Source organism: Buteo buteo, chromosome Z (assembly GCF_964188355.1).
Source record: "Buteo buteo chromosome Z, bButBut1.hap1.1, whole genome shotgun sequence".
NCBI classification, from domain to species: domain Eukaryota; kingdom Metazoa; phylum Chordata; class Aves; order Accipitriformes; family Accipitridae; genus Buteo; species Buteo buteo.
This window is the reverse complement of record NC_134204.1, coordinates 11068563-11090361: the sequence shown is the minus strand read 5'-3', so window position 1 is coordinate 11090361 and position 21799 is coordinate 11068563. Positions and strand designations below refer to the sequence as shown.

The window sequence follows — 21799 nt, the reverse complement described above, 5'->3', positions numbered from 1 at the left end:
AGAGGGATTTCAGGTGTCATTAAGGGCCACTTGGGAGGCCAAATAAAGCCACCACCAAAGGGTGGCCCGTTAACCCTTTCCACCCCACTGGCAGTGTCCCTGCATGGGGGGAGGATGGCAGTTGCAGAACCCCAGCAATATGTGATGTGGGGGTGCCAGTGCCAGGCTCTGGCACCCAGTGGGATAACCATGGCTTGTCTTCTCCGTGCTGGGAGGCAACCCTGCCTGCTTTGCTGAAGCGAGGCAGCCCAGGGGATGCAGCAGGGTGCAAGGCACATGGCAGGGATGGAGGCTGGGGAAACACCTTGCTGCGGCAGCATCTGTGCCCCCCGCCTCATGCTAGGTCAGTCAGACAGCAGCCCCCAAGCCAGAAGGGAAGGTGGAGAAGTGGCAAGAAGTAGGGAAAAGCTGGGGCAGAAGCCCACCACTGAGGCTGGGGGCTGCAGTACAGGGGCAGGGGTTGGGGGCTGAACCCTGCCTAAGTTGAGAAGGTTGGAAAAACACCATCCGGCTCATTTTCTGCTGGGGGAAAAAAAAAACCCAGCCAAGTTCTCCTGAAACATTAAGTGCGATCGTATCCGAGCAGGGGGAAAGCAGGGCAATGCGGTGAGTGTGCTGACACATCTCCTTCCACAATGCTGGAGAGATGCCCCAGCCCCACTCTGGGCCAGCTCTGTTTACAGGCTCCTATTGTCTCTTTTTCCCCTTTTGGGTTCCCCCCCAACCCATCCCTCCCCGCCCAATGTTATAGTTCAGAGTAAACAAAAGCAAGCAGCCTCTCACTCCAAACATTTCAGCCATCCCAAACTTTCTCCGGAGGGGGGCTGCCCGTGGAATTTTCCTCGTCCAAAAGAATTTCGAAATGTTCCCATTGCAGCCTGCTCTGTCTGGTGGCCAAGGCAGCTCTGAAATCCTTCACAAAACACTCGAACTGCCCTCTGCACAGCCCTGGCTCCAGCTGGAGGCACCAAGGACCAGCAGCCACTGTGCCCCAAAGCCCCCCCATGCACAGGGAAACCCTCCAGCCTGGCACAACTGCCAGGGGGGGACAGAGGCATGTCCCAGCCTGTACAACCCCGCCAGCCCAGCCCATCACCTGAACGGACCCAGCAGGTCCTGGTGAGGCTGGATCCTACTTTTTATATTTTAAGCTGCCGCTACAGTTACTATTGCCCCAAGACGGCGATGCTTGTGCAAAGTGCTTGGGTGCACCAGTTGGGTGGGGGTGCATCCCAAAGCACACAGTATTTCCCTTTGCAGGTGGTATCTCCACAGAGCCAGCCGGAGGGGAGAGGGTGAAGCAGCTGCAGAAGCTCCTCCTTGGAGCAGTCAATGGCACCCCGGGCACCGGGAAGGCAGTTTGCAGCAGCGATGCCTGCTCAGTGCCACCTGGTCCCTGCTTGGGCAGACAGTGAAGGAGGGGATGGTGTGCTGCATCAATCCCTGAGGATGGAGTTGTGCACAGCACTGTCCCCTGCACAGCCCTGTGGAGACGGCATGTGGAAGGGAGGAGAAAATGTCCTCAAGGATGAGCCATGGTGCTGGGTGCTGCCCAAGGGTGCTGCTCCTCCCTGGCCCACATCACACTGTCAGGGTGTGCATCCCAGCCCCAGAAGAGGTGGGACCCCAATGTGGGCAAGCAGAGCCCCCCAGTTGCTCTCTTGGCTCTGGCTAAGCACAGATGTGGTGTGAAACCCATGGGACCCTGGCATGGGGGTGCCAGCACTGCTCAGCCTGCTAGCAATGGGGCACCAGGGGTGGCCCCTGAAACAACTGGAGGAAGAAATGCCCAGCCGAAAAGCCCCACAAAAAAGCCAGCAGTCTTGAGAAGAAGCACCCGAGGCTCAGTCCAGCATGGATTTGGCTGTCAGTGCAAGCCATTGTGGTGGCCTGGCACACTGATGTCCCCTGCTCGCTTTCCCGAAAGGTCCTTGGATGGGTGTCACCGGGTAGGTGGTCCTGCAGCCTGACACACACCCAGACATGATGGGGAGCCCCTGCATCCTCCCTCCCAGGGAACACACAGATTTTGGGGTCTGTGACCCCTTGATGCACCCATGCTGTCAACCCAAGAGAGCAAAACCTCTCTGGTACCCATTGCACCCACTCCCGCAGCATCCTGCCCTGGCAGGCGCAGAGCCCTGTGCCACCGCTGCAGTGCCGGTCGGGGGGGGATACCTCAGCTCCACGCTGGACGGGGGTCTTGCTGTGGGATGGGGCTCCACCGGGTGCCCCCGCTGCCTCTGCACCATCTCCCCACGCTGCCTTGCTGGGCTCTCCTCCTCTGCAGAGGCTGCTCAGTGGCTTGGTGTGGGAGTGGTCCTACCCAGCCCCCAGCAGCCCCCTCCCCTATAAAGGGGCCAGGCAGTGGCTGTGCAGGGAGCAGAGCCCCCGACACAGCAGATGGGGTCTTTAAGGCGAGGCTCCCCCAGGTGTGTTTGCCTTGGCTGGGGCTCAAGCCCATCTAATTAGAGCTATAGAAAACATATATTAAAAAAAATGAGGGGGGAAAAATAATGCTCTCCCCATGCTGGGGCCCAGGGTTTGGCCAGGGTTTCTCAGCAGGCCAAGCACAGGCGATACAGGCTCCGCTGGCAGCAGCCCGGGGAGGGAGGGGTGTTTGTGGATATTAAAATGCAGTCGTAAAGGAGAATAAAAGGGCAGCCTTGTTTCAGAACGAGTCTCCAAGGCTTTCCCCTCTCCCGGCATGCTCGGCACCTGGCCGGCAGCACGAGCAGCTCCCCCTTCCCATAGCCCCCCCGGCCACCCTCAGCTTGCCCAAGGACTGGGGTGCTACTGGTGAGATCCCAGCCCTCACGGGGTGAAGCCCAGCACCTTTGGGTGGGAGCAGATTTGGGAAGCGTCCCCTCTACAACCACCCGCACCAGGTTAAAATTACAGCTGGCACTTCTGGAAAACCCACCACCCCTGCACAACCCTTCCTCCACACCCCTGCAGCTCCCTGATTTCCCCTGCCCACTGCCCTGCCTGTGTGCAGGCAAGGCTGCCCAGCCCCGGCTGCTTGGCGGCAGCCACATGGCAGCACTGCCGGTATTTCATTGCCTGGCCTCTCCCTGCCTCCCTGCCGGAGGCAGAACAAACTGGACGGTGTTTTGGCCGAGGTTTAAAATTAGCCCCAGGTGCCCAACACCCCCGGTGCCTGCATAGGGCAAGGGGACGTGGCAGGGTCCTGCATGGCTCCCTGGCACCTTGGAGTCTCTCCTCATCCCCAGGGACCCCAAACCTCCAGAGGAGTCCCCTCCTTGGGACACCTCCCCAAATCCATCCCCAAAGTGGGATGCTGCCTCCCCACAGCATCTCCTCTGCCTCCATGCTGCCATGCCCAACTCCGAAAAGTCACCCCATGAGGTTGGGGAGCAGCTGCAGGCGTCAGCCCAGCAAAGGTGGCCCTGTCCCGGCCCCACCTGCTCAGCCAAAGATGCCCAGCGCACATCTGGCTTCACCACTGCCCTCTGCGCCCCCCCGCCAAGGTAGCGAGAAGGGGGACAGTGGGCTGCGAGCCCAGAAGCCCCCCCCCCCCATCCCTCCCTCCCTCGGCCTTTTCCCTGGCAGCATCCCAAAAGTGCAGGCTCATCCAGCCCCCCGTCCCCCCAGCTTGTGGGGACCCCAGGCACACCCCGTCCCCAGCCACGGCCCAAATGACTAATGCCCCGGCAAGCGAGCCGGGTGCCGACGGGGAGAGCAAGAACCGTCCCTTGGCCGCGCTCCCTCCCCGCGGCGGTGAAATCACGTCTGGAGAAAGCATGGGGAGGGAGCCGCCGGTCCGTCCCCCCCCCCCTCGCTGCTTCCCAGCGAGGATGCTCGCTCTCTGCCCGCTGGCCGGCCGCCCCCCCCCCACACCCCCGCTCCTGCAAAACCCCGCATCCCGACGGAGGGATGCTCCAGGCACGCAGCCTGCAACAGAACCGCGCATCTCCTCTCCTCTCCTCCTCCTCCTCCTCGCTCCGGACCCCAAAGCGCAGCATCCCAGCCACGGAAACGGCTGCAAGGATGCGGAAACGTGGCGGCAAGCCCCAGGCGCTCGTAAAAAACCCTCCTGGGGAGCAGGCAGGAACCTCTACCCTCCCTCTAACCTCTCTCACAGCAACGCAACCCAGCCAGAGCCTGGGGAGGGAAGGGGGGGGGGGGCGACTGGGGATGGAGGGGGGGACTGCTGACAAACCGGCCCAGGGAAGGAGCCGGTGGCTCTGGCAGGCTGGAAACACCCCACGGCAGCACCAGAGGGGACGGTGAGGGGCGGGCCACCGCCGCTCGCCTCCGACCTGGCACACAGCACACGCCGGCTGCGACGGGGGTGACTAATGCGGCTCTTTAAACGCCTCCGCCGGCACGGGAGCGTGGCTCCGGGTTAGGGTTTAATTATCTGCTTTCCTCCGCAGCCCGCGCTCTCCTCTTGCTGAACCGCCACGGGGACCCCGGGGATGTCGTCCACCCCCCCCCCCCCGCTTCGCCGCCGGCCGGGGCTGCTGGCACCGAGCAAGCGGGGCCACAGCGGGGAACTGGCCGGGAGCACGCCGAGGCTGCAGCTGGGGGCTATAAAAAGCACGGCTGTGGTATGCAGCGAGGCACTGAGAGGGGAATAAAATAAAATCAGGTGGCGGATGAGTCGGGCGCTCGCTTCTGCACCGGGGCTGGCCCCGGCGCTGCTCCCCATCATTCCTTCCCTGCTCCCTGCCAGGCTGACGGCCCGGTGAGGCTGGGGCAGAGCGGAGAGCTGAGGTTTGGCAAAGGGTGGAGGACGCAGGGCTGGGTCGCCAGGCAATGGGAGGGGGTCAAGGCTAGGGGAACGATCGCTGGCTCCGGCACGTGGGGTTCTGTCCGGGATGGAGGCATCGCAGCCACCCCTCACCCAGCCCAGAGATGCCAGATCTGGGCACCCAGCCTCCTGGCAGCTCGCACCGCAGGATTAACTGTGCACTGATTTACAGCCAGAGGTGCCTTTGCCGGGAGGGAGCTGGCACACCGACAGCAAGAGTGGGTGCCCCACCATCGCACCCCCAGCACCCGGGTCCCAGCAGGGACCTCACCCAGTGGGGACAGTAACGGCACAAGCCGGGGACAGACAGGGCTCCCCTTGGGCCAGCGGGAGGTCCCCAGTCAGGGACACACCATGTTTGCACAAGCCTGAGCCGGGGAAGGTCAGATTAATTTTAAACCTGAATAAACAAGGAGAGAAGGCAATGCCAGAGTTTGCCCTTCCCGGCGGGGATGCCCAGCAGTGGGGCACAGCACCCACGGCACGGCTGTGCCCAGCCCAGGTACCAGCGGGGCTCAGGCCCGGGACTCACATTGCCCTAGGAGAGACAGGACAGACCCAAACCCAAACCCTACGCCCGGGGGGCCTCCCTTTTTGCACAAGGAGCTCTCAGCTGAGTCAGTGCTGGCAGTGGGGAGAGCAGCTCCTGCTTGCCTTTGCAAAATCCCTCCCGCCTCCACGGGGAAGTACCCGCTCTGGGACCCCTGCCCCATCAGGAACAGTACCGGGGCTTGCTGTCCCCCCAGCCACGGTGCACAACGTGGTCTTGGGAAACAACCAGGAGGAACAAAAAAATATAATAAAATTGTTTGTGGGTCAAGAGGAAAATGGAAAAAAAAAAAGTTTGTGTTTTTCGTGCCAAAAGGAAAACGAAAACCAAAACATTTTGTTCTAAATGATAGGCCTTGTTTAGTTTTCGGTGGTTTTACTTTTTTAAAATGGTTTGAGTTAAATCGAGCTAAATTTGGCTTCCAAACATTACCTTGGGGTGGGGAATAAAATCAAATTAAAAAAAAAAAAATCAAAACATCTCATTTGGAAAATGTCAGAGCGAAAAGCCACGGCTTTTCCAGCCCTGGGAGAGCCACAGCCGGGCGCTGAACCCAGCCTCAGCTCACAACTTGCGACAGCCTCCCTGAAGCAGCCTTTTCTTCCAGAAAATAAAGCAGCTGCTATGCCAACTGACAGCCGTGAGGGCTCGTGCTTTGGTGCCCAGCTCCCATTGGGGATGTCCCCTCTGCCCGTGCCGGTGCCTGGGACCTGCTGGGGCACAGAGAGACCCCGCTGCAGCCGGCAGCCGTGTGTGTGAGCCGAATCTGAGCCCAGCCACACTCCAAAACTCCTCTTTAAATGTCTTTTCTATTAGGTCAGCATTCCTGCGTCGCCCAGGGAAGGTGGTTACGGCCGGCAGCCCGGCACACAGACTCCTCGGTGCTGGCTGCTGGCTCTCTGTCAGCAAGCAGCCTGCCCACGCTATTAAATTACTGAGAAAAATGGATCGTTTCACCAAAAATTAGGTGCAGGAACCTCTCACATGGTGGCAAGGCGAGCTGGTAATTGGAAATTCATAGACCTGGCCGCAAATGCTGCCTCCGGCTCCGCTCCACCCTCCTCTGGTTGCGGCAAGGGACGGTGCAGAGGCATTTGCTGCCATCCCTGAAACGCTGCTGGCTGGTGGAGATGCAGCAGCCACGTCGCCGGCAGCACTACTGAGGTCCCCTGTGCACCCCAGGAGGGTTAAATGCTAATGCAGGGTCCCTCTGCCCTTGGTAGATGGGGAAAATAAGTGAAAAAAAGCTCTCAGGGAACTTTCCAGGCACCGGAGGAAGAAAATCCTCTGTGCATGGCTGGATCTGCTCACCATGAACCACCCTGCTGGGGACATGTCTGATGGGGACATTATCTGTGGCTGCAGTTAGGACACAATGACCCAGCACCCGTCTCGTTCTTCCAGCTGCACTCCAAGGCTGAAAACCAAGATGACCTTCCCCATGGACCTTGCCTCGCTTATGTCCTTCACCCATCCCAGGCACAGCACAAGCACCGCTGCCGCTCCATCCGAGCCCAGGCATCTCATCATCCTCCACCCGGACCACTCTAAGCCCAAACCTCAGCGCCTTGCTGGCTGAGAAGAGCCCTCCAAGGCATCTCTGGGGCAAACCGCCCAGCTGTCGGAGCTGCCAGAGAGCCCAGTGCATATCTGCAGCCGCTGGTTAGGAAGGAGGGATGGGGATGTGCAGCAGACTGGGAGCTGTGTCAACAGGATGCTCCGAGAGATCAGCCCCTCCAGAGTTCACACTGGCTGCTCCCTGCGCAGTCGCAGGCACTGGAGGGGCTGCATCCTGCCTGCTGCATGCACAGCCTGCCCTGGCACTGCAGGGAGGGGGAACATAACAGCCAGGGAGCCCAAGGCACCAAGCTGTATTTTGGGTGCCGGGGTGTAAGGACTGTGGGCGCAGTCCCAGCCGGAGAGGGGAAACAGAGCCAGGCACGGCATCAGGGAGGCCAGGGAAAAGGGATGCTTCCCTGGGTGCAGCCATGCTCCGGCTGTAAAGCTGCAAAACTCAAAGCCAGGATGGTGTGGAGCAGCCTCGGGGAGCTACGAAAAAGCCCCCTGGGAGCCTCGCGGGAGCTAAAAAAATCAAAACCAGCTGAAGCACCGAGGAACCCCCCTGGGGTTGCGTGTTGGCCCTTGCAAGACAAGGATGGAGCAATAGCTTGTCGGGTCCACCAGCTCCTCCTAAGCCTTGAGGCCTCGGGCAAAACTCATGGAAAGCAAAGGAAAAGCTCCTGCAGACCTCCCCAGGGGCTGGAGACTGGCCCTGGCCCTGCAAGAAAGTCTGGGGAGATGCCAGCTGGGCCGGGCACCCTGCGTGACAGCAGCTTTCGCAAAGCCAAGCTGGGCCACCACAGCCGAGCCAGCCCCGAGGACCCTTGCAAGGCTGTTACAGCACAGCTGTTGGGAGCTCTGTTGCAACACTAGCACAGTGCTGGGCTGGTCCATGATGGAGACCCCGCATGACGGCACTTTTTGTTTTTTCCTAGCTACTTTTGCAGGAAGGCGAGGGCTGAATCATGCCTTTCAGTGTTATTGAATTCAAGAGGCGCTGATGCCCATGCCAGCCTTCATCAGAGGGGCTGTTGAGGTCCCTGGATACAGCTGCCGCTATCGGTCTGGCCAGAATGAAGCACGTGGGGTTTTCAGTCCCAAAGGAAGGGACTGGTCAAAGCACAGGAAGGTGAAGGAAACAGCTGGACGGGCATCGCCGCACCAGCCCACGGAGATGTGCTCCAGGGACGCTGTGCCAGCCTCATTGCCTCCCACGTGCTCTTCTGTGGGGACATCCACACCCCTTGGGGCTGCCAGCAGGATGGTAGGCGGCAGACCTGAGCCCTGTTCAGGGCTCCCCAAGGTGAGACAGGATTTGGGTGCAGTCCCTTTCTGCTGAAGTCAGAAGACCCTCCCCAAGCTGCCGCAGAGATGATGTTCCCCTGAAGCTGGCAGCTTCTCCCATCCCCTCTTCCCTTCCGTGCGTCTCCAGTGTTGGCTTTTCAACAGGGCTCGGCATCCCCTATTTTCACTTTAGGAGGTGGGGTAAACCAGAAGATGCTCAAATGACCTTCTTCCACCATCAGGATTTCATTAGATGAAGGAGCCCTAAACTTTTCCACCTTTCCCTATAAGGCAATCTCTGCGGGTCCGTAACTGTTTTTATTAGGCTGTTTCTATTTTGGCCGTCTCTGTATTGAGAGGAGGGGACCAGAGCCGAGCAGCCTCTGGGGAGCCCCGGGTTGATTTCCAAAATGCTTTCAGCATGCTCCCCTCTCCTGGTTGATGCATCGTCTTAGCTGCGGTCCCCTGGCCATTGCCACCTCTATGGACCAGCCCCACCTCTGACCATGCCAGGTCTCACCCAAGGTCCCTCCAGCCTGCTTGCCTTCTCCAAAAGCACCTTCAGGAAATGTGTACGAGCAGGGAAGTGGCGAATGTGACCCTCCCCTGGCCAGACCCTTCCGAAATCCCTCGTAAGCTTTTTCAGCAAAGACCAATCCCTGCTGGAGCAAGTCCAAGCTCCGCTGGTCAGAGGTGACCACAGCGCACGGTCTCAGTAGGATGGAGGTGAATCAGGTCTTGACGGGCTTCTTGTCCCTCTTCTCCTGGACCTCCCTCACCCCAAACACCAGAGGAGAAGGAGATGTTTGCCAGGGTTTTTTTCCATGTCCCAGACTCATACCACTGGAGAGAAGGAAGAATTGCACCTTTCAGCCCAGCCCTCCGCCTGTACCAGAGCGCCCAGCACATGCTCCAGGGCCTGTGGGTGCTGTGACTGTCCAAAAGAGCCTGAAGCTCACCCCATCCTACTCCCGTGCCAGGGTGACTCAGAAACCTGGGAAGCAGCCAGATTCGAGAGATAATTCCTATTAACATGCTGATCCCTGACACCACAAACCTGCTTCTAATTTCCAGAGGAATTTTCCTTTTTCCATGGAAATGGTCCATGGGAATCTGGCTGTTGGAGAAGACGACTCAACCACAACTGTGAGGCATCTGTACCCTTCCCCACCTTCACAGCCTGGATGGGAGGAGAAAACCATCACCAGGAGGTGCAGAGAGATTTGCTGGTATGAACTCGGGTCATAAGGTCACAACATCCCCGGCCGGAGAGATTTGGTGATTTTCACACATGCGATGCTGTTGCAACCACAGGAACACTTAGAAAAACCAAAAGCTCTCTAAACATCCCAGCGAGTCACCTCAGACATCCCAGGGCTAATTCCTGATGCTGGCTTTGTATCAGCATCCCAAATGCTGGCAAGGCCCCAGCACATCGCCCGTAGGGAAGAGGTCCTGTCCCATCCAAGCTCCATCCTTGGCTACATTTTCAGCAAGGGCAGAGCCACCCTCTCCCACGCCTGAACAAGAAGAGGGGAAACAAGCTGGGAGAGGTGCCGAAATTTTCCATAGGGAGAAAAGCAGAGCCGCAAGCCGGCACCTGCCCCCTCCTGCGGGAAGCATCTCGTGAGGGGTTTTCCTCCAGAGCCAAACCCATGGGAGAAGAGGAGGCAAGAATCCTTTGACTTGTTTAACCTAATGAGGAAGTTATAAATACAGCAGGGTAAACACCGGAGAGGGAGAAGAGGTCTTGAACTAAAAGCACAATGTTGGCACAAACCCACAGGGGAATAAGCTCTCCAGGAACGCATTCGGCAGGAAACTGGAGGGAGGTTGAGCCCTGCATGAGCAGGAAGAGTCTGGAGTTGCCTTTGAACAAGAGCAGAGTGGAAAGAGAGGGTTTGAACCGAGCGCTCAGCTAGCTCATGGCAAGTGAGGGTGCCACGCACTGTCACCGCCCGTGGGGGTTTCCCCACTCGGGATGGTCCAGGCGAGCAAGGGAAGGGCAGGGGAGGCAGGATACCTGCGGGGTAGAAGATGCAGGTGTGGGCTGCCTGGGTGCCCACCCAGCATGACGGCTTCTGATAAACCCAGCAGCTGCAAAAGGGAACCACTGCTGCTGCCACGATGAAGACGGCGGGGAGACTCGCCGTGCCGTGAGTCATTCATTCATCCTTCACAAACAGGGCCCGCACTTGGCCAAGCATCCTCCTCCCCCCGCTGCTGGGACTGCTCTCTGGGATGGGGAAAAAGTGGCTTATCAGATATAATCAAGTCAAGTTTTCCCCTCCCCACGAGGTTCCTGTTCATGGAGCAGGAGGCAGGGCAAAACTCTAGCTGCTCTTCTCCCACCTTCCTGCAGGCAGCCTCCGCCTTCAGCTGTACGCCCCAGGGACCCCTCCCCACCACCCTACTGCACCCCACATCCCCTGTTCATCCACCGTGGGTGACGTCCAGCCCTGTGCACCACCCCGCTGTCACTGCTCAGCCCCTGCCCCCCGACTCCAGTCCAACTTTGGCTGCCAGGGTCAGTTCAAAGCCCTGCAGAGAGGAGATACGGCCCCTTTCACTCTCCAAAAAAAGGTGGTGGAGCAGAGAGCGCGTGGGGCTGGAGGGACATTGTGGCCATGTCCTGTCCCCATCTCTGCCCCAGGAGGGACCTCGGCCAGCTCACAGCTCCCCATGAAGGTCCTCTGCCCTGTGCTGGTCTCTGTGCAGCCTTGTGTGTAACCACGCTGCGACCTGCCCTCCTATAAACAGGCAGAGTGCAAACACCCCACCTCCTCCTGCAAACGCGGCGGCCAGACGTGGCTGCAGCCTGCAAGGAGTGGGCACCTCCCGGCACCCGAGGCGCTCGGCCAGCCCCAGGCAGCTCGGGACTGGCGACGCCACCAATGCTGGTCGGTCCAACACTGGCGTTGCCATGCCCAAACATCCACGAGTTGCTGTAGCTCTGGGTTTCTCCCCATAGAGACCTGGCACAAGGAAAACGAGATTTCTAAGGCATCCCCAGGCCCCGTCACAGCGGGGTCTTGGTTTGCTGACAGCAATGTCCGAGCCAAGCTCAGCCCCGCGGCCCCCTTTGACACCCTTCACCAGCTGGGAGCCAGAGCTCGGAGGGGACCTGGGGGGTGACACAGCCAGGCTGCGAGGGTGGCAGTGGGAACAGCCTGGGGCTGGACACCCGCAGGGGCTGGCAGAGGACAGAGGAGTCGTGATTGAGACAGCATCCCGGGGCAAGGAAGGGTAAGGCAGGCGGAGAGCCCTGCCAGTGCCCGCGCATGGGAAAGCGTCTCTTTCCGCGCCTCTCGTAATTGGGAGCAGCTTTTCCCTCCCCGGACCCCCCAGGAGAAGAGGGGGCCCTGCCAGGGAGGCGCTTTGCCTGGTGGTGTTCCAGTCTTTCTCCAGAAAACTCCCGCCGGAGATGGCGGGGGGGGGGGGGGGTGTCCAAATTCGGAGGAGGTGGGGGAGTCTGTGTGTGTGTGGGAGCGCCTGTGGAGGCTGGGGAAGGGGCTCAGAGATCCCACCCCGGGAACACCGTTCATCCCCCGAGCATCTCCGGGCAAGGCAGAGGCGCGCTGGGCGAAGGGGGAGCAGTCCCGGGTACCCCCAGGCTAGGCGGGGGGGGAAGCGGGAGGGCAAATCCCTGCCAGCTACTTCGCGAGGGGACACGGACACGGACACACACGCACACGCATCCGCCCGGCCCCCCGCCCCAGTTTTCCCCGTAGGAGCCGCAAACAGCCGGGGGGGGGGGGGAAGCCGCCTTGCCTGCGCGACGCCGGTAGCCCGCCCGCAGCCGGGCGCCCCTCACCGCGGCGTCGGGGCGGCGGCGAAGCCGCGTTCGTCTCTCTCGGGGTGAGGACGGGGGAACGGTTTCCTACCTTCCTGCGTGGTGCCGCGGCTATCTCTCCATGGCGCTCGGCGGAGCCGGGGGAAAAAAAAAAAAAAAAAAAAAAAAAAAATCCGGGAAGAAGCCGGGAACCGGGGGGAACCGGGAGCGGGGCCGGCGGCGGGGCGCCCGCGCCGGGCTGGCTGGGGCCGGTAGCGCGGGCGGTGCGAAGCCGGCGGGTCCGCCGCCGCCGTTCCATTGGAGCAGGGCGCTGCCAATCTACCGCTACCGCCCCGGGACGCTTCCTGTCTGCGAGCCGCCCCCCGCAGCCGGGGCGGCTCCGCACCCTCCGTCCCCGCACCCCCCGGCGGTGCGCGGTCCTCTCCGGGCTGCACGGTGTCGTGTCGTGTCCCCCACACCCACCCCCCCCGGGGGCTCGCCGTCCCCACTTCGTCCGGGGCGCTGGGATGGAGGGGGGGGATCTCCCCGGGACGCACTGGTGCACGGTGTCCCTCGGGGCATGGGGGTCCCCCCGGGGCGCAGGGACACCACCACCACCCCCCCCGCCCCGAGGGTGCACAGCCCTCCCCGGTGCTTTCGTGGGGCAGCACCTCCTGCCTTCGCCAACCCTGCCCGCCCCCCTTCCCGGCATCTCGGTGGAGACGAGGCAGGCAGGTCCTGCCTGTGACTCAGTTTCCCTCGTCCCTGGGAGGGGCGTTTCTTTGGGGCTCGTTTTTATAGGGGTTTATTTGATGGGGAACGCGTAGGGTGAAATCTGGCCCCGGGGCTTGCGTCCCTGTAGCTGAAGAAAAGCCTCGTTCCTCCTCACGGCTTCTGGTGCGTGTCGGTGTGCCCCTTTCGCAGCACACCTCCACTGCCCTACCTGCTTTCCCTTGGAAATGGGTTTGTTTTGCAATTTCACCACGGTGACAATTTTCAGGAGGAAAATAACGTTGGAAGTCTGCAACGGGAAAACGGCTGGCGAAGACCCATTGGGAACTTTCTCTTCCCCTGGCATCTGGGGCCAAGCGTGGTCTGGGGTCCCCCTGGGAGACGCTGGAGACCCCGGGCGATGCTGTCGGAGCTGGCGCTGCTGGAGCCCTGGGACAGACCCAGCGTTTCCCTCTCCGCCGGGCACAGCGCCCGTGCGGAGATAAGGGCCACGTGCCTCAGGTGTGTGCAGCACCCACGCAGGGCCACTCTGACAATCCTGCAACAACAGGCTGCTCTGCAGCCTGGCAGGAATAAACACAGCCCCCCTCTGCAATCCTACAATAACAAACCGATCCTTGCCTGCGTCCTGGCACACCTCTGCAACCCCACAGTAACAACCGGCTACCTGCTACTGTCCTAGCCTATCTCTGCAACCCCACAATAACACTCCCGTGAGTCATCTCACCTCCTGTGTAACCCTGCAGTAATAAACTGGTGTATTCCTTCACCCCAGCCCTCCCATGCAACCCTGCAATAACGGACTTTGGGAGAGGTGGAGGCCGCGTGTGGGGTAAGCGTGCCCAAGCCCAGTGCCCGCACCGGCTCCTGGCCACGCTGCGGGTGTTGTGCTCAGCTGTGGTTGAGGCTCAGCGCCCACATCACCCGAGGAATAGCCCAGTGCGGCACATCTGCTCATGGCCTGGGCTGCCGCCTCGCCAGCCACATGTGGCCACATCTGTCCCGGCTGCGCTACAAGAGCTGGGGCTGTGCCAGGGCTGGGGATGTGCCTCCCTGGGTCAGCTCATGTGGCCTCTCAGGTGCTTTGCAGGAGGGGTCCGGTCCCGCCAGCCTGCTCACATCTGCCCTTAGCTAGTGGTTCACACGGATTTTGGGAGCCTGGGGATGTAGGAGGGGCTGGTCCTGAGCAGAGAGAGGTTTTCTCCATCCAGCTTCTCACTTTCCCCTTCCCGCCTCCCCACACCACTCTGCGCTCTGCAGTCTGCCTGAGCTTGAGGGAGGCTGAGCATCCTGCAGGATCAGCCCCTCTGGAAGTACCAGAGCTGGGCAGGCTGCAGCAAGCATTTGGCCCTGGGTCCTCCCCCGGGAGCAGACCCTGAGCTTTCCCCAGTGCTTCGTGGTGCTCGCTGGGCGCCGGGAGCCGGGCTGCTTGGCGCCAGCACTGGCGGGGAGCCACGCGCTGCTTTCTCTGCTGCTGCAGCACTGGAGAGCTGAGCCAAGCTGCGGATCCGGGGAATCCCCCAGCTCCGCAGTGCTGGGGCCACCCTTGAGGTTGGGAAGCCGAAAGCAGAGCTTGATTTGGAGGGGTCTCCGTGTGGGGGGGTTGGAGCTGACAGACACCGCACTGAGGCGCTGGGACAAGGGACGCGGTGGGGCTCTGGGGTATGATGGGCCACCAGCTCTGAGCAGAGCTAGCAAGCTGCAATGTTGGGTGAAGAAGGAGCAGGTTTGGCGGGGGTGGTGTGGGGTCTGCCGGGTGAGCAAGGTGCTCGGTGGGGCTGCATGCACCCTGGAGTCCTCGGGGAAGGATTCCTCTGCACGTCCCTGGCACAGGGAGAGTGAGACTGGCACACTCTGCAACTCTAACATTGCAGCTCTTCCCTTGCTCCATCCTCAGGCTCGGACGAGGATCATGACCTCCACGTACCTCCCAGGTCCTCCATTCTGCTGTGGCACAAGAGTGTACTAAAGGACATCCCCCAGGCTGGCTGCAGCGTCCCGTCCAGCAGCTGGTCCCCCTCTCAGGACCCCAAAAGGAATGAATTTGGCAACTGTAGGGTCTCTCTTCCCTCTCCCTCTCCTCTGAGCAGAGACCAGGCCAGAGAGGGAGCTGCCGGCTCTTGTCCAGGCAGGTCAAGACTTGGACACATGAGCAGATGGCTGGGGGTTATATTACACTATCACAAACCCACGCAGGACCTGCTGAACTGGGGCCATACGAGCTGTTCATTGCTCTCCCTCCCAGTCCACAGCTTTGCCTGACTCACTGTCGGTATCTGCTCAAAGATGCCTTGAGCTCTTTGCCGGGAAGAAGCAGCCACATCCAAGCCAAGCTCCCACTTGCTGGACTGGGTGGAGAGACTGGGAGGTTTGGGACCAGAAGCTCGAGACCTGGGATGGGACCAAACTTGAAGCGAGATGTGTCAGGTGCCGTGTCATGGCGATGTGCCAAGGGACGGGGACGCTGGTTGTCAGACATGCTGGATGAGTTAGCACTTGCTGGATTGCTGCCTGGGTGGCGTGAGTGAAGCAGACGGATGGATGGAAGAGGATTGTGGAGACTGGAGGTGAGTGCATCTGGAGGCTGCAGTGTCCCCCCATAGTTTCTGTGAAGAGGGCACTGCCACAGGGTGTATCTCCTCCGGTGCAGGGCTGGCCAGTGGCATGGAGCCTCTCCTGCCCCGGTGCCCATCTCAGCGCTGCCTGTCTGAGGGTGGTCCATGACCATGCAGCCTCGGCATGGATGGGGCTGGGGTAATTACAAGGCTCACACATGCCCCAGAGGCCAGCTCCAGTGACTGTCCTTGGCATCCCAGAGGCACAGGTGATTGTTCCAGAGGTTCAGGAGCCCGCTGGGTGCTGGGCACTGTGGGGCAATGAGGCTGTGCCAGTCAGCACCAGCCTTTTTGCCTTACGCGGGACCTGTCCTGCAAAACCTCCTGCTCAGTGGATTTGCTTGCGCTGGCTTGGCGTGTGGCTGGGCTGTGGCTGACGTGCCGTGGGCATGGCCCCATTTGAAGTACAGACTTGTTGTGTGTTTACACTGGCCAGCTTGAGGTGTACAGGAAACCAGAGAGTTCTGCTCCCTGGCTGTCACTTTATTTATTATGGTCACAGCTCGGGCTGCCCGCACTGTGAAAAGAAGGTAGCAAAAAACCCAAGTGCTGCAGTGTGGCTCCTGCCCTGCCAGCCCTGCTTTGCTCTGATTCATACTGCTATCCTGCAGCTGACAGCAGTCCTCTCCTGGAGTGGGATGGTGGGATGCTCAGTGCCATGCAATGTTCATCCTGTTGGAGAGCAGGGTGGCTTGTCCCAGATGTGTCCAGCCACAGCATGCCAGGATAAGGTGCTGATGGATGCCCAGCCTGATGCCACACCACAGCCATTACCTGCACTAGCACCTGGATGTCCCAGCTTGGTCGCATCTTCCCTGGCTCTTCACCTCTGCTCTGCAAAACAGCATTGCCCTAGGTCTCCACAGCTGCATCCCTGCTTCAGGGCTTTCTCTTAATCCAGCTCTGTTATCCCTGGAAAGGAGGTGCAGAAGACACAGCCTAGCTGCCACCCAAATGTGCAGAGCCTGGGACTCACCAGCTCTTTGGGCTTGCAGGATTCCAACTGCCTGTGGCCAACAGCTCCATGCAGCTTGTTCCAGTCCTGGTGCCATCAGGTCCTTGTCCTGGAGAGGATACCATGGTGGTAACCATGATTGCTTTAAGTATGGGGTGTAAGGGTTGGAGGCTGCTAAGGGCTGTGGATCCCTCCCTATGGGGCTGGGGGCAGGTGCCTGAATGGAGACTTGGGCCACCCAGCTGCTCCCCACCACCGTGCACTGCAAGCACCCAGGCAACAGTGTGCAAAGCACTGCATGCTGCAAAACACGGGCAAACTTGCAGCTGACAAAGGGAAGCAGAGACAGGAGACATTATACACACGGCTATTTATAGGGGCTGCCCTTCTGCCAGGACTTGACTGGCAGCAGCAAGGGCTGGGCTGGCATTTAGGGAGCTCAGTCCAAAACCACCAGCCAGCAACCTGGGGACATGAGATGAAACCTCCCAGCTCTTGGAGGGCTCCTGGTCCCTGCAGAGTCACGTGGCTCACTGGGCTGCCTTGCTATTAAAGGGAGAAAATGCTAGAGAGCCGATAAAGAGGGGGAGGTCAACCAGCTCCTGAAACCCAGGGTGATTTGGCAGCCCTGCTCCCAGAGCAGGCAGCCGTGTGCTGGAGCTCACCACGCAGGACTAAGTACTTGATCTGAAATCGACAGGGTGGTTTGAGCCACAGAGAGTTAAGTCTGAGAAGGGTTTATGAGGAGGACTTTCAGAGCTCAGTATTAGTTGTGTTGTGTTTAGGCATCTTAAATCTCTGTGTTTTCCACCAAAGGAAAGTCCAGTCAGGGATTCACTGAAAGACCATGAAAATATTTGAGTCTGACTTTCTGAAGACATGAAATTTATAGCGTGAGATAGTGAGCAAAAAAACCCAGAGAAGTGGAACATGAGAAGTTATTTACAAAGGAAAAACTGGAATGTTTCCTTCCAGACACTGCTGGACTCCACCTCTCCTCTATTGCGAAGGGTGGATTTCTCTCCTGGCTCCGGGCAGCATCTCCCCGGTGCTGGCCCTCGGCAGCTGGATGCTGCCCGTGGAGCCACTCCTTTGGTGCTGCACAAGGAGACTCTGCCCATGGATGAGGGTCAACTGTTTCGCAAAGCCACTAGTGACTATAGGCTGACTTGTGGTTGTTCAGAACCACGGATATATCGCTCCCATACCTGCTCCTTGGTCCCTTGGCAGAATAACTCTCCCAGCTCCCCAACAAATCTCAGCAGAGCTGAAGTGATGCTGCTGTTCCTGGGACACCTGCCTTCTCCAGCCCTGCTTCTGGCTGTTGGCAAGTTGCCTCCAGAGTGGCCTCCTTGACCCCCCCAGACCAGTGTAAAATCAAAGGGGAGCCATTCCTGGGACCTGCTACCGGCTGTGTGTCAGGGCAGGATGGAATCTTTTCTTATGCTTGTGCTCCTGGAGCCTGCTCGTAGTTGTGGCCCACATGGGATGGGAAAGGTCTTCACGCTGACGTGAAAAGCCCCGTTGCTCCTGCCCCTGTGAGCCTGGATCCATGCCTTTGGGCTCTGGGCGATGCTGCAGCATGGAGCAGAGCTGGGAAATAGGGGCAAGGTGGGGAGGCTCAGAGCCCGGTGCTCAAACCCCTGATGCATCCTGATGGATCCTCCGTTCCATCATGGAGTGGCGTTGCTGGAGGAGGGGCAGTTTACCCCGGGGACAGGCATGGGGCTGGTGTGTGCACAGCCCCGGGGAGAGCAGCAGCCCCCATGCTGGACCAGGAGGTGCTCAGCAAGGGCTGGGAGCCTGCGGGGCGGGGCGGGGGGGGAGCAGGAACAGTCCCCCAGGAGGCCCAGGCTGCAGGCAGCCTTCCCAGCTCTGCTGCTCGGGCTGCGGCTGCCCTCTCCCGGCTGCGGACCAGGGCTCAGCTTCGCTTCCCGGGCGGCATCCGCCTCGCACCCTTTCGTCCCCTTTTCCCTCTCCACAGGATCAGCAGGTCCCAGTAACTCCGACCCATCAGACTGGAGCTTTCCTGGGCAGTGTGTGAGCCCTCTTTCAGTGCTGAGAAAGTCACGGCAGGCGTGAGGACGGCATCAGGCTTCAAATATCCAAAAACTGTTCCTTCCCCCTTGGTGAGCACTGTGATACCTAATGCCAGGGATGTTGTGGTAGCTTGTTCTACAGCAGGCGTCAGGGACACGTCTCCTCCATGCTCCAGGTCTCCTGGGTCCTTGGTGCTCAAGGTCCTTGCCCGTTGCAGTGGGATCCTGAACCACTCAGAGCTTTGGCGATACCCGTCTGGAGTTTCCTCTGAGCAACAGAATACTCTGAGAAGCCAAGTTTTGGAAGGAAAAAAGTCAGAAAAACCATGGTGGGAAGAGCAGCAGTGTTGTGTGGGCCATGGCAGGTGACAGCCCTCATCCCAGGCAGGACAGGGACATGTCTGGGTTCAGGGACCGGCAGGCACCACAGAGGATGTCTCTGTGAAACAGAGATTTCCTGAGAGGGGCCAAGCCATACCCCATCCCTATTCAAAACTCCCCCAGGGTTTTGAATTTTGCAGGCACATCCTCCAAGGATGATGCTTTGGGCGACAGTTTTCCTATCTGGAAAAAGGCAAAAGCATCCTGTTTGGCCAGTGTTTCTGAGCTGGCGCTGCTCCATGCTGCTCCAAGCAGAGTGGGACACCTGGGAGAGGAGGAGCAGCATGATCCAGGGCATCTGCCTCTATGGCACAGGGTCATGAGAAGATGGACCTTTAGCTAAGAGGCACCAGGGAAAATGAGGACCTGGCAATTAATAGCAAGAATCCCTTGAGCCGGGGCAGGTCTTGATGGAGAACAGCCCATCCATACAGAAAGGGAGGGAGCAACAGCCACCCCTTTGCCCGAAGGAGATGCTGTGGGCTGGAGATTTAGGTGAGACGTCAGGAAAAGCCGATGTTTCCCTGAGCATGGCTGGATTCATTAACCACTGCCCCATGAGAAATGACACCTGTGGAGCAGCAGGTGCCATTCACAGGAGCCTGAGCAGCATGGCAGGTGTGTGCATGGGGAGGAGAGAAGCAGTGGGGAAGATGGAGAGGTCTGTGAGCAGAAAAGAGGGATTCATGCGGTGTACCATAAAACCACTATCTCCCTGGGATTCCCTGTCTGAATGGGTTATAGCTCATTGCTGGAAGCTGATCTGGGCCTCTTTCTTGGGGTCAGGATGAGAGGGTGGTGTGGGAGCGTGGGAAATATCCCCTCCTAGGGAATGTCTCTGTCCCTCATGGAGGGGCTGTGTGAGCCACCCCCCCCACAGAGCACCTATGGCAGCTCCCAGGCAGTGTCACCGAGGCGGGGGTCCCCGCCAGACCCGTCACCAGCGGGGTGGCGCGTGTTAGTGGGTCCATGGCTGTTTGGGGGAGGGTGGTCCTGCAGGCTTTGCAATAGTCCTGCAGCACAGCCTGCATCCAGGGCTACCTTTGGACCATGCGGACTTGACTTCTGCTGAGGAAGGTGGAGATGTATTTCAAACCAGGACCTTCAGCCGGGTGCTGAAGGTCGGGTGTGCTGGGAGCCGCGGCTGCAGCAGGGACCCCCCCCCCCCACCACCACGCACACACCCCAGCTCCGAGGAGCGGTGGGACGAGCCGGACCGGAGGGCTGCGGAGCCCGGCGGGACACGGGCAGCCGGCCCAGCCTGCAGCGCAGCGCGGCCGTGCGAGGGCAGCACAGACCGCCGGCCGCGCCGGGGCTGCAGCAGCAGCAGCAGCAGCACCGGGAGCAGACCAGAACCTGCACACTTGCTTGCTGAGGACTCGCTGCGCAGGTTCCTTGGGGGACCCTTGACCAGCTCCCCCCCACCTCCAGCAGGCCACTGCTTGCTTGCTTGGGTGGAGTGGAGCTGCTGTAATGCCCGCTGCTGGCTCAGGAAACTTTTTAGCTCCTTTCCCCGTGGTGGAGAAATACGGTGACCAGCCTGGTTGGGCACACGTGGCTCCAGCTGTAAGTCACCTGCCTCAGGCTTTTGGGAATCCTGCTCATTCACTGGAAAAAATTGGGGGATAAGACATGAGAGAAGTTGAAAGAAATTAAACTTTTTGGAAGCTGCATGGGGAGCTGTGCACTAACAGCACCAATTTGCCCTGTGCACCCACAGGCCACTTTTCCTCACCATGTTGGGGACAGGGACTGGAAATGTGTCCATGCCAGCAGTGTGCCCATGCTGGCAGCACTTTGTGGGGGCTGGGAGGGGGGTCTGCCCAGCCCACTGCCCCCACAGAGTCCCACGGGGGCTGGAGGGGAGGATGCTCAGGGTGACAGGAGCCTCTCCAGAATCGCAGGAGACCAGCATTGCTCCTACAATGGATGGGGATAGCGGCCGGGGCTGGGGAAGGTGGCAGGGCAGAAAGTGTGTGGGCTGTGAGCTGCCAGAGGGAGCAGCAGGCTTTTGGGACCAGCTGGCAGTCAGGAGGGTGGGCAGGTAAGGGATGGTTTGTGTGGGATCCTGCTGCTAATCTGGTAGGCAACCCTCACTGCAGATACTGTTTGTTAGAGACAGGAAGGCACAGGGGATTTTCCAACATTTCCCAGCTCCAGACAGTGTCTGGAGGGCTTTCCTCTGGGGAGAATATCCCTGGTGGACACTGGGACTGGGCTAACTCTGCATTTCTGGGAGGAGAGCCAGGACTGTGTGAGGAGGATACCTCTCAGGGCTATCCCCCTTACCCAGCCCAGCCCACTCAGTTCCCAGCAGGTTGTGATGTGATGGACTCTGCTCTCTGCATTTGCTAAAGGACACAAAAATAAGCAAAGACACTAAATCTGGGCATTAGTCAACTTTCTGCTTGACTAAATTACCTGGAAATATTTGAGGAACATCCATCCTCCCCACTGTAACAGCAGGCAATAGTAGCAGCGGGTTGCCCTATCCAATAGCTACCCCTATGCCGAGAACAGAGAAGATTTCTCCATCTTTGGAGGAGCTAGCACACAGGGAGAACATCTACCCATCAGCTGCAGCTAAGCTTGATACCTGCTCAGGTTATAAAGTTACGTAGAACTGCAGCATCTCCTCTCTGGATTTGACCTTCCTTCCTTTATGGTTCCTGGAAACATTTCCTCTCTTCAGCAAAAGTGCTCTTGGGAATGTGAAGTACTCAGGGATACGGGTCTGTGTGAGTCTAAACGTGGTGGCAAAGCATGTATCACCTCATCACAGCACAGCGTGCAGATGGCAAATCACCGGCCTCCCTGCTGGGATGTGCCACAACAATTACACAGCAGCTCCTGCCCCAGCTGTTGGACCGAACCCAAGTGCCTCCCACTTGTCAGAGGCACGAGGCTCAGGGACGGGGCACGAGGCGTCTCTGAGAGCTGCCTGCCAGCTTCAGAAAGCATCAGGGCTCCAAGAAAGGCAAGTCTGATGCTGCAGACCACCCTTGGATGGGTGGGCTGGGAGCACAGCTATGGGCCTGTGCTTCCACTGGGATCTGGAAGGGATTGCTGCTGGGTCCCATGTCTTGGTCCTCATCGCCTCCTCTGCTCCTTGACTTTTCTCATCTCCCTGCTTT

General features: G+C 59.5%; 1 protein-coding gene across 2 annotated transcripts in view; it reads right to left on the bottom strand.

Annotated features, from left to right (window-relative positions):
- The window catches only part of IL11RA (interleukin 11 receptor subunit alpha), a 30900-nt gene extending 18789 nt beyond the window's left edge, over nt 1–12111 (bottom strand). The window contains exon 1 of one of the 2 annotated variants that reach the window (XM_075020443.1): nt 12056–12111. The gene's annotated coding sequence lies outside the window, so the exon portion shown is untranslated. Of the gene's footprint in view, nt 1–10194; nt 10378–12055 lie in introns of those variants that run through there. The other variant, XM_075020441.1, reaches the window with a different exon arrangement.
- Between the last annotated feature and the right edge of the window lie 9688 nt (nt 12112–21799).